This window comes from Hydra viridissima, unplaced genomic scaffold (genome assembly GCF_058129835.1).
Source record: "Hydra viridissima isolate aposymbiotic clone 2 unplaced genomic scaffold, HvirCarnegie_v1 scaffold_16, whole genome shotgun sequence".
Taxonomy (NCBI): Eukaryota; Metazoa; Cnidaria; class Hydrozoa; order Anthoathecata; family Hydridae; genus Hydra; species Hydra viridissima.
The window spans coordinates 1,238,063-1,249,193 of NW_028324315.1; the positions used below are offsets into that span (position 1 = coordinate 1,238,063).

The window sequence follows — 11,131 nt, forward strand, 5'->3', positions numbered from 1 at the left end:
GTTTTTCACCAAGAAAAAAATAGTTGCAAATTTAGAAAACTTGTAATTCGAATCCTTTTAATGAACGACAAAACGGTGACTTTGATGATTCCATCTCTTTTTATTTGCTGGTGGTTTACGCAATATGGCAGCAGTAGATCTTTTCATGTACAACTAAACGATAAAGTAAATAAAAATACATTGAACACATTGTCAAAAAAAATACATTGTCAGAAAAAGCACATTGTCAAAATATATTGAACACATTGTCAAAAATCCATTATTTGTTAAAATTGAAATATTGAATTAATGGAAAAAAAAAAAAAAAAAAAAAAAAAAAAAAAAAAAATGAGGTTTCGTAAAACCAATCAACATTTTTCAATTTCAATTAGTTTTCTAATGTGCGATTGAAATAAATTTGAAAAATAATTATTTGAAAAATATTTTTTTACTTAAATATTTCTCTGCTACTTTTTACAAATATTACAAAGATTTATCATTTTTATTACAGGTTGAAAAAAAAAATTAAAGAACCAGCTTTATTTATAAACTTCTGTTGAGCATTCAGAAAGATAATTAGAAAAAAAGTTTCTTTTACACTTCTTTCAAGAGGAGGCTAGAAACGAGAGAACTATGACAAATATTTTTGTTTTTGAAATTCTGTTAACCTACTTAATCAAACGAAATATTTGTAACTAATGGTGGAATTTAAGAAAATATTCTCATGCTTCATAAATGAAAATGTTACCATTTTAAATTTTAATCTGCTGCTTTACCATGCTCCAGAAAGATCCTTCTTTGGTTTCACACTATCAACAGCTTACTATCAACAACTTTCAGTTAAAATATTTTAAAGAAAACTTGCATTTAGTTATAAATTATTTTTGTTTTGTTGTGAAATTAGATTTGAGGAAAGAAATAGTCGTTGGATTTTTTGTTATTATCAAATAATAACAGATAATAACAAATACTAATGAATAAGAAACAAATATTAATGAATAAAATGCGCAAATTTTTATATCTGTCTTTTAAAATAAATTAATACTACAATATTTTATATATATTTAGACATACAAAATTCTAAACATTTATTGAGATTTTGTTATGCATCACATACCTTTTATAATTTTGGTGAAAATATTCCTCAATAGTGCAATTAAGTTAAAATTATTTTTTAAAAGAATCAATTAACTTTGTTATTGCTTTTAAGTTTAATTTTGCATATAAACTCTTTTACATAAAATACTTTTGTCTTTGTAACTGATTAAAAGTTTTGTTTTTAATAAAAACTTTTAATGAATTTTGATTTATTCCAAGAGTAACACAAATCTGGCACAAAATTCAACGAATAAAAAAAATGTTGAAATGATGAAAAAAATTTCAAGGGTACAAATCTGAAAATATAATAATGTTATTATTATGAAAATCGTATTCACTTTTCTTACTAGCATTATTGGTTTGCATACTTTTGAAAATTTCGTTTTGAACAAATGCATAATTTTAGGAGGTAAATGCTCCATGGTCATTTCAAGTACACATTTTTTGAGTGATTATTAAGCACCATCTTTTGGTTTTTCATTTTTTAACAAAAAAAAATAACAAATATCTGTTCATTTCAAAACCTGTGTGTACTTCTCCTTCCATCTTTTAAAAAAACTTTTATTTTTTATTTTTCATTAACAGAAGAACAAAACACGGTACTTAATCTAACCAGCAACTTTATCTTTATACTTATAAAAAAGAAAAAGAAACCAAAACTTATTTACATTCATTAACTTTAAGTTTAATTTTTTACAATTAAATAGAGTTTCAAGAAAATTCACTAAATACCTTTCATGAGAAACTTTGTATTGCAGGAAGCACTCCTTGTATACTTCTTACACCTTTGATGTATTCAGGACCCTTTGGAAGGTACAGCTTCCTTTTGTCTTAAAAAAAATAATGAATCTGACTTGTTCTGAAGGACTTGGTGTGATCAACTAATACTAATTCTTGTGCATTTACTTTGTTCACAAATTTGAGGAAGCCCTACAAATGTAAGAAGGGAAGAGACCACAATAAACAATAGAAATAATCTAAACACTTAATAGTGACAACTGGTATTATAATTTGGTCAGTAAAAATCAGTTACTAATCAGTTTTTGCAAGAAATTAAGTTCTTTCTACACATGGCTCTCGAATTCCAAAGAAGGGCATAAAGGCATTGGCTGACTTGAGTTTTAACCACTATGGAATCTCCCAAATGATCAAGTTAATCTTGCTAATAACTAGTAATCTTGTTTGATTACTTTTTATGATTAGGATTTAGGATTAGGATTAGTATTAAAACATTTTTTTTAGTTTTTCCTCTTTTACAATATAAAGTTCAAGTAATAAAACACGAACAGAGGTGTCCTTTTTCACAAAATCTATAGCCTGTAATATGTTTGCCCATGGGTAGTTAACATGTCCTTTACCAATTTTTTACACATAAATTTGAGGCATTATAACAATGAAAAGCAACACTGAAAAAGGAGACAAACAAAATGGCATTTTATCTGAAGATTTGTGTGGAAATTTACTTACTAACTCATTTTGTTTAAACTGATTTGTAATTATGCTCTCTAAATAGATTTGATAAAAGGCCAGAGATTTACCTGAGATGTTAGAGATGACATCTTCTGAAATCAGGGAATATCCAGTAGTATTTTTTTTTTACAACATTGAGCAAATGATATTCTGAAAAGATGGAAAAAAAAATTGAAAATCACTATAAAAATATTAAAGTTAGCCTAATACAACATAAATAATTGTTATCAAACCTAACAAGGAAAATATACATTCTTAAATTTTTATTCTGTGTCTAAAAACACTTTCAAGGTATCATCTAAAAAGGGGAAAACAGTGCTTGTTAAGGTGACAATCTTTTAAATTTGAATATCTTTCAAATGTTTCCTTGTTCTGATGTGAGTGTAACTTATAATATCATGTCAATCTGCAAGTTGACTGCAACAATTTTATAATTTATAATCATAATTACTTTTAATTATTTACAATTATAACTTTTTACAATTAATCATATAACTATTTACAACTGTAATTATTTTTAACTATAACTATTTATGATTATAGATATAATTTATTCTTAATTTTATACCACTAATAAATCTACTATCTTAATCTACTATTCTTAATTTTATAACACTATCTGAAAATAAATCTACTATCTGAAAATAAAGTGCAATAAACTAAAAAGAATCTGCAACAAAATATTATGTGAAACTATAAAGAAAAATAGAAAAATAAGTATGTAAAATTCAGTAAGGAACATTCCACATGAAATCATTCAGACCGTGACAACTTTATGGTTTCAAAATTAGTTGATTTTTGTTTTATTTGTAGTCCATAAGTTTTACTTATTTTATCTTTGGTCTACTCAAAAAAAGAAAAAAAGAAATTAGTGGGAACAAAAAAAAAAACAGTAGAAATTCATGAAGAATTCAAGAGGATTGCAAGCAACAAACTGAGAAAAAAGATTATTACCTCTACATCTGCTTGGGGTTTCACTAGTCAAATTGAAAAGTCAACTGCAAAATGTCTGCTGCAAAACATGAGGAAATAATGGAAAGGGTCACAAAAAAATCCCTTCCACACATAGTATTGAAGAAGCCTCTTTAACAACAGAAGTGTCCAGCATCAGTTCAAACAATAACATCAACAAAGATCAAGATCTAGATAAGTTAAAAAAACCAAAAAAAATCAGAGAATATTAAATTGACTTTTATCAAAGTGATAAAAGTTTTCATGCCAAGGAAAAAAAAAACTTTCTAAGTATACCAGAGTGTTCAAAAAATGGCTAGTAATACTTCGTCTAAGTTTTGCAATTTGGTACCTAAGTATTACATCACAACTTCAGGCTTCACAATCTGCGTGTGTGCATCCACCACCAAAATACTTATAACACACAATTAGGTGTAACAAAAGTTATAGAAATGTATGGTTTTAACTATTTGTTGCTTTGAAAATGAAGAGTGTGTGCTACACCAAACAAATGAATTGAAGTTCTCTTTTTTTGAAGTCAACTTGAATTGAACAATGTGAATTGAAGCATTAAAAAGTAATATAGCACAAAAATTCATAGACAACATGGTACAGGAAAATTTTGTATTTTAGCAATGACAGAATACTGACTGTAAAACACTAGTATTCTAATAATTGCCAATTAATGAGTTTATTGATATGTTACACAACAGAATTAACAACCTTACCACACACTCATATACAGCTGAAACCCAGAGTTGCTACTATTTCTCAAACAAAAATCTTTTTATTACATCTCAAAAGGTGTTCATTATGACACTGGGCTTTTCTACAAAATTCAAGAAGATATATCAAAGACACGAGATGTATCAAGTACTTTTTAAATCTAGCACAAATTAAAAATTTTAAACCTTTTTAATCTTTATCATCACAAGAAAAATTTTTTTTCCAGCAGGTAAATCCCCTTGTCATGGTATTGGTGGTACTCTTATATGTCTATTATGTGTGCCAGGAAATTCTTAAACAAGTAACTACTGGACAGATTTTGGAAGTTAATATAATATACCACTCTTATAAAGACAAGATAGAATCTGTGTTAAGCTTTTTTCAAGCTTTAGCTAATATATATTTTTTCTATTAAAACATGCTCTGTATTTTAGCTTTTAATATTAAAAATATAATTTTTGAAACCATACTTTAAACAAGTACTAAAGAGACAAAGTATAATTACAGTTTTTTTAGCAGGCCTGAGATAAAATAATGGTAGACTTTTTTTTAGATTTTTAGATTTTGATTTTTTTAAAACACTCTTTCTCTACATCATTTTTCTAATAGAGTTGTAAAAACAATTCAATTAAGTTTCATTTTTGATTCTCAGATCAAAAATCTATAGATATCCCAATGTTTTAGGAAGATTCTGCAAAACTCAAAATATTAAAGGTCAAAAGTTGCTTCTTAGACTCTTCTGATTGTCATAAAAACCCTGAATCAGCAAAAAGTCACCTGTCTGCATCTAAAGAACCATAGTGTATTTTTATTTTAATTTTTTTCAAGACACAGTATAAGGTATTTTTAGATGTCCGAACATTCTTCTTGAACTCTTAAAGTAGTTTATTTTACATACAGAACTTATTGCAGCTCAGACCTTTACAAGTTTGTGTACAACCATAAACTTGTAGAGCACATAACAATTCTTTTTGGCTTTTAAATATTTCAAAAACTAATTACTAAAAAAAAATTAGTATTATTATTGTGACTTACATAAGATGTTTAAATTAAAAAGTTACTATTATGATCAGTGGAACACCTAAGATTGGATCAATGAGTGGATCACCTGACAAATCTAATGAGCATTTAAACATAAATACAGGTCTTTACATGCTAAGTAGAATAATAGCCCTAAATTACCCACCTCAGATCTTGATGAAATTTGTTGGGGTGCAAATATCAGTGGGTTAAGTAAATTCCTGAAAATATCAGCTCAATATCTTTATGTGGTTCTTAAAAATCATCTCATGTGGTTCTTAAGACCACATTAAAAAAATAGACCATTTTGCTTTAAATCTCCCCATTCAATTGTAAACTGTTTTTTTCTTTTTTTTTTAGAGGTTGATAATGTTTGAACAAATGGTATACATGCCTTCATTTTTCCAAGTTAATAAGTACTCTGTGGATATTTTGATATTTTTCCATAATGGCAGATGCACATATACTATGTTCATCTTTTAAAAACTCAGAAATTGTAGTAAAAAAAAAATTAATAAATTTAAATTATTACATGGTATTTACTAAAAGATAAATAAATATTATTAATGTTATGTAAACACCTAAAACCTTACAATCTTTTTTTTTTGAATAAAAATTTTCTTGAATGAAGAAAATTGTATTTTTAAAATTTGAAGCAAAATTGTTTATGTTTTTAGAGAACTGTTTATGAATAGTAAATTGGAGCCTTCTGCTTGCTGTATTTGTAAAATGCTAAACGAATCCTGTCACCATACTATTTTTACCAAGTCTAAGAAGAATAGATCTTTTAAAAAACCATTCAAACAAAACCAAGAGTTTAAGACATAAAGGTCTCCATTCTCAATTCATTCAACCAATCAATTTTATTCAATTTTTTTCAATTTCTCATTCAACCAATCTGCAACAAGAAACTGTTTTTAAGAGTACAAGAAAGAGTATCCGCGAGAAACTGTATTTAGCACCCTATAAGAGTGAATTATAATTACAATATTATACAAAGTACGAAAAATTTTATAATAATCCATATAATAAGTATAATAAGAATATAATATGTATGAAATTATGAAAGTAAGAAAAAAAAAAATTAGTCTCAATATTTAAATTACCTTGAATTTAAAAAATATCAAAGTAAGTGATTGTTATTCTTTCCTTTTCTAGTATTTCTTAAAGTAATTATTCTTCTGTAGTGAAATAATTGAGTTTTTTAAAGTACTATCATTTTAAAATGAAAATGATAACACTATACCCTGAGAAAATGTAAATTTTGAAATGAGCTTTATGTTAAAAGATCTGAATTCAAGTATCATCAATTTTGGTTGCTCACCAGTTCAGTGCTAAACAAATCAGTATTGATTGCTAGATACCTTTCACATACAGTTTAATTAAAGCAAATGTAGCACAGTGTTCTTCTCACTTGACTATTGATAGAAAATTTAAGCTCAGCTTAATCACACTTTTAGCACAGTCATATATAGCAATATTTTGTGCACACAATTTCAGCAGTTACAATTGATATGAAATACAGGCTGACCAGTCTTCAATGGCTTTTGTTAAAAATTATTGTTAAAATTAAATTATTAAAAGTTATCAATTAAAAGTTACTAAAAATCATGAATCCAATTTGAGGATGTTTATCCCAGTTATGTCAGTTTTCTAGTAAGTGTTGCTCTAGCAGAAATTAGAGGGATGAACAGCTTCATACTTGACCAAATTATGAAAAAGGTCATTCCACGGTGCATCCACAACACAGTTGTATGTCATCCACCATAAGCTGCAGACTAAAATTTATAGTTGAGAAGTTTGAAAAGTCTCTGACTTTTGGCGCTGCAAGGTTGTAGTACGATGTAGTGGTTCCTGTATTTGCTGCTAAAACAGAAAAGTTTGATGGCATAATTTGATAACAAGTGTGATAACATAAATTAATTTTTTTTAGCGTTAGAAGGCCAGATGCGAAATGTTGCAGAAGTTTTTTTTCTTCATATCTTGTAGCTTCTTTATATTACACCCCCTATGCAGACCTATGCAGACCTATGTAGACCCCTGTAGACCTACATTTTTCAAGTATTCCTCTGATTTGATCATTGTCATAATGGTTTTTAATTATTTTTTTGCAAGCCTTTTGTTTTGCTATAACTGGAATATTTGCCTTCTGATGAAAAACTGTCACCTGAGACAAGCTTACTTTTGCAGCCTCCCATTATGTCCAGTTAGCATGTGCTGAAGGTGATGTAACATGTATTTTCAAACATTATGCTCTAATTATATTAAAAAGGAGTATTGTTAACAGATGAAATGTCCATTGTATAAATGTAATAAAAAATATAACATATAATGTATTTTGTGCTATAGGCTAGCAAACACTATAGGGTACTAAATTATTGTATTACTTAAAAGTTGCCAAAGAAAATAGGTTCAATTTAAATTCTTATCAAATACAAAGAAAACAATTACAAATGTTAACAGAAATTTTAAAAATTTTATTACTCAACACCAAACAATGCATTCAATAAGTTGTCACATTCAGTTGGTTAATTATGAAACAATTGATACTTGAAATTATTATAAACACAAAAGGTTACAGTAAAACACCATTTCTGAAGACACTTTGAATTGAAATATTTTTATTAAAATTTTTATTGAACACTTTTAAAACAAAACAAAATCAAGATGACAGATAAACAATTTCTATGCTCTCAACTATTCAATTTAAACAAAGAAAAGTTAACAACATAGGATGTAGAACAAAAGGTATGCATATTATTGTAACCTGCTATAATCAAGGGTCAAAAACCTGAATGGGCAAGCCAGCAATTTACATGGAGTAGATTGTAAATGGGGTAAATTTTCAATATGGTTTTTCAAAAACCAATAAAAAAAAAAAAAAACTTTATCCAATTGAACACTTTAAATTTAAGAAGAATGGATTTTTCAGAAATCAACCTTCAAAAGATTCAAGCAGTGAAAAATAAAAAGATGTGCACCACATACTTTATAAATAACTTCCGCCAAAAACTAAAAGAAAAAAAAAGACTTAAATTTCATATTGATGATTAGATAACATGCATTGTTGTTAATAATTAAATGAGAAAAAAAAAAAAGTGGAGAGGTTTCTTGAGATTCTGAAAAACCAGGAGTTACAGGAAATAAACCCTACACTGTGGACCAGAGTGACTGCCAGATTGAGTTGTTCCCCAGGTCTGATTTTTCTTTTTCAGTAGTTAGATATACATTAGTAGACACCATTCATGATATTTTAAACTTCTGAGGGGTTGGACAAAGTTAAAAAATTTTTGCTCAAAAATCATTACTTTTAACGATAAAAATATTAATAAAATTAGGCTAAAACTAGGTTGAAAACCTGCAGAATAATAAATTGCATATACAATGGCGGAATGTTCACATAAAACGTGTGCTGTTTGTCTTACATAGTTTGATAAAAAGTCAACTAAAATTTAAAAGATCACTCCTGCAATTGAAACAAAGATAAAATCTTTCGTATGAAACCAGTATAGTAGAACCTTACAAAAATTTAGACTTTTATAATCTATTCACATATACATACATACATACACATATACACAAATAAGAAATTATAAAATATACATAAACATAAATGAAAAAGTTATAGGAGTAAAGAATAAAGTTAAGCATAAATTTTTAAGTAGAAATGATGGAGTGACTTTAAGAACAGATTCTTGGATCTAAGAATAAAATCTGTTTTTAGGGTGTATGGAAGGATGTTCCAAGAAAGGATACACTGATAAGTAATGGAATTTATTCCATGTTTAGTTGTCTATTAAAAAATAAGTAATACATATATATTACTTAAATTTACATTTAATTGTAATGAACTTACTATATGCTTAAATTTTAATCTTACATAGGATAAAATTTAATAAAAAATAAAAACGAGCCTTACGTAGGATGAATAGACTAAAAGAACATATAGGATGCTAATATAATATATTTACTGACCAACAAATTATTTTTAGATTGGTAGGTTACATCTTAGAAGATCATCAAATATCAACCACATAGTAGATAAAATTGATGCTTTAAATGATTCTACTCCTGAACATGTAAAGTCTTCCAGACTATGTTCTGCATGCTTTTGGTCACATAATAACATTGATTGCACTGAATGTTTTTTTGGATAAAACATTTGTGCATTTGTTTTTAAACAAAAATATTTAGTTTTGCTTTATTTTTGTTTTTAAACAAAAAATTTTAGTGCAAAGAGTTGCTCACATCTGTACCAAGAGCAGAGCTGTTAACAATCTCATTGAAGCAGCAGAACAGCTTGGACCTAAGAATTCAGAGCATGTTGCCTCAGGCAAGTAAATTGAATTGCTTTTTCTAATAAAAACACATATTTAAAAAACCCAAATAATAAACATATTTTATTAATATCTGTTGCCAGGTATACTTAGGCAAAAGATGGAGGCTGAAAATATTTGTAGAGGACAGAAGTTTTAGCTGGTTACTCAGGTTTCTCCTTTGTGGTTAGGACTCCAGACAAGAAAAGTGACCGAATTGAGCTGAAGCAGATATCCTTCGGTACTGTTATGGAGTTGGTTAAATCTCTTGAGCTTTCAAAGAATCAAACCAAGAACTTTTGTTCCAAATACAAAGCTAGTATGGGAACTCAAACCTGGATTGAAGAAAATATTTTTTAAAAAATTGAAGCTCTCCATACCTGTATAGATTAGTTTTACACCACTAAAGAAACGTTCATGGATGGAGAAGTTGTTACTAGAACATTGGTTTATGTAAAAGATACATCTACATTTATACAGCACATAACAGAAAGAGGAATAGATCCACATGACTCCACTTTGAGATAGCTATGGGTTCAGGTCATGGTCTTAAGGTCACTGTAAATGTTTTTTATCCCCAAAAAAAAACCTTGTTAGATTCAGAGCTTGATGATACTGGAGTAAAGAGATCCTTTCTTATAGCAATTGTCGAGGGAGTTTCTGAAGCTAATGGTAATCTCTGAAAGCTTATTGCGCCTCTGAATTTTTAAGATGTAAAGTATTACACTGCATTTGATCTTAAATGTGCAAATTCAGTTTTCAGAATAAGTAGTCATGCTGGGATGTAGAGCTGTTTATACTGTGAGGGATCTTGTAATCTTGTGCCTGGTAACAAGAGAACACTTAGGTCCTTGGATGAACACTACAATAACTTTACCCTTGATGGAAAGAAGAAGTTTAAAATGTCACTCTTCAAAAATGTTATAAATCCAAGACTTTTGTACAAAGAGGAAGATCCTGAAACTCTTCTTAAGGAGTTGGTTCCTGTTCCTCAGCTCCATGTTCTAATGGGATTAGTAAGTGAACTTGCAGTGTTTTTGCTTAGCATATGGCCTTTGTTTGAGAAGTGCTTACACTCAAATTACATCATGTTTCAAGGATACTAAGGCATAGATTTTAATGGAAAAAATGCAAGCAAGTTCCTGAAGTTGGTGGATATACTTGAGAGGGATATTGTAAATAATGGAAAGTATGACTTATTACCAATTGTAAACTGTCTTAGAAAGTTTAAATGCCTTCAAGCAGAAGCATTTGGTATGGTAGCAGGGGATAACATCGAAACTGCTGTTCTGGAGTTTAAAAAGTCCTATGCAGATTTGATTGAAAATGTGCATGACACATTCGAGGGTATTGAGCTCACTGTTACATGGAAAGTTCACACAACAGTTTGTCATATACTTCCTTTTCTTCATTCTAACAACTGCGGCCTAGGAGTTTACTGTGAGCAAACAGGAGAAGCTATTCATCATGAGTTCAAAAAAACATGCAATAGATACAAACGAAGAATTAACCATAAAGATTATGCAAAACGGCTAAAATCCAGTATTGTTGAATTTGCATCAAAAACATAA

At 28.3% G+C, this 11,131-nt stretch overlaps 2 pseudogenes; both read left to right on the forward strand.

Annotated features, from left to right (window-relative positions):
- Positions 1 to 8,628: 8,628 nt before the first annotated feature.
- On the forward strand, positions 8,629 to 9,948 carry LOC145199999 (uncharacterized; annotated as a pseudogene).
- Positions 9,949 to 10,334: 386 nt separating this feature from the next.
- On the forward strand, positions 10,335 to 11,131 carry LOC145192705 (uncharacterized; annotated as a pseudogene).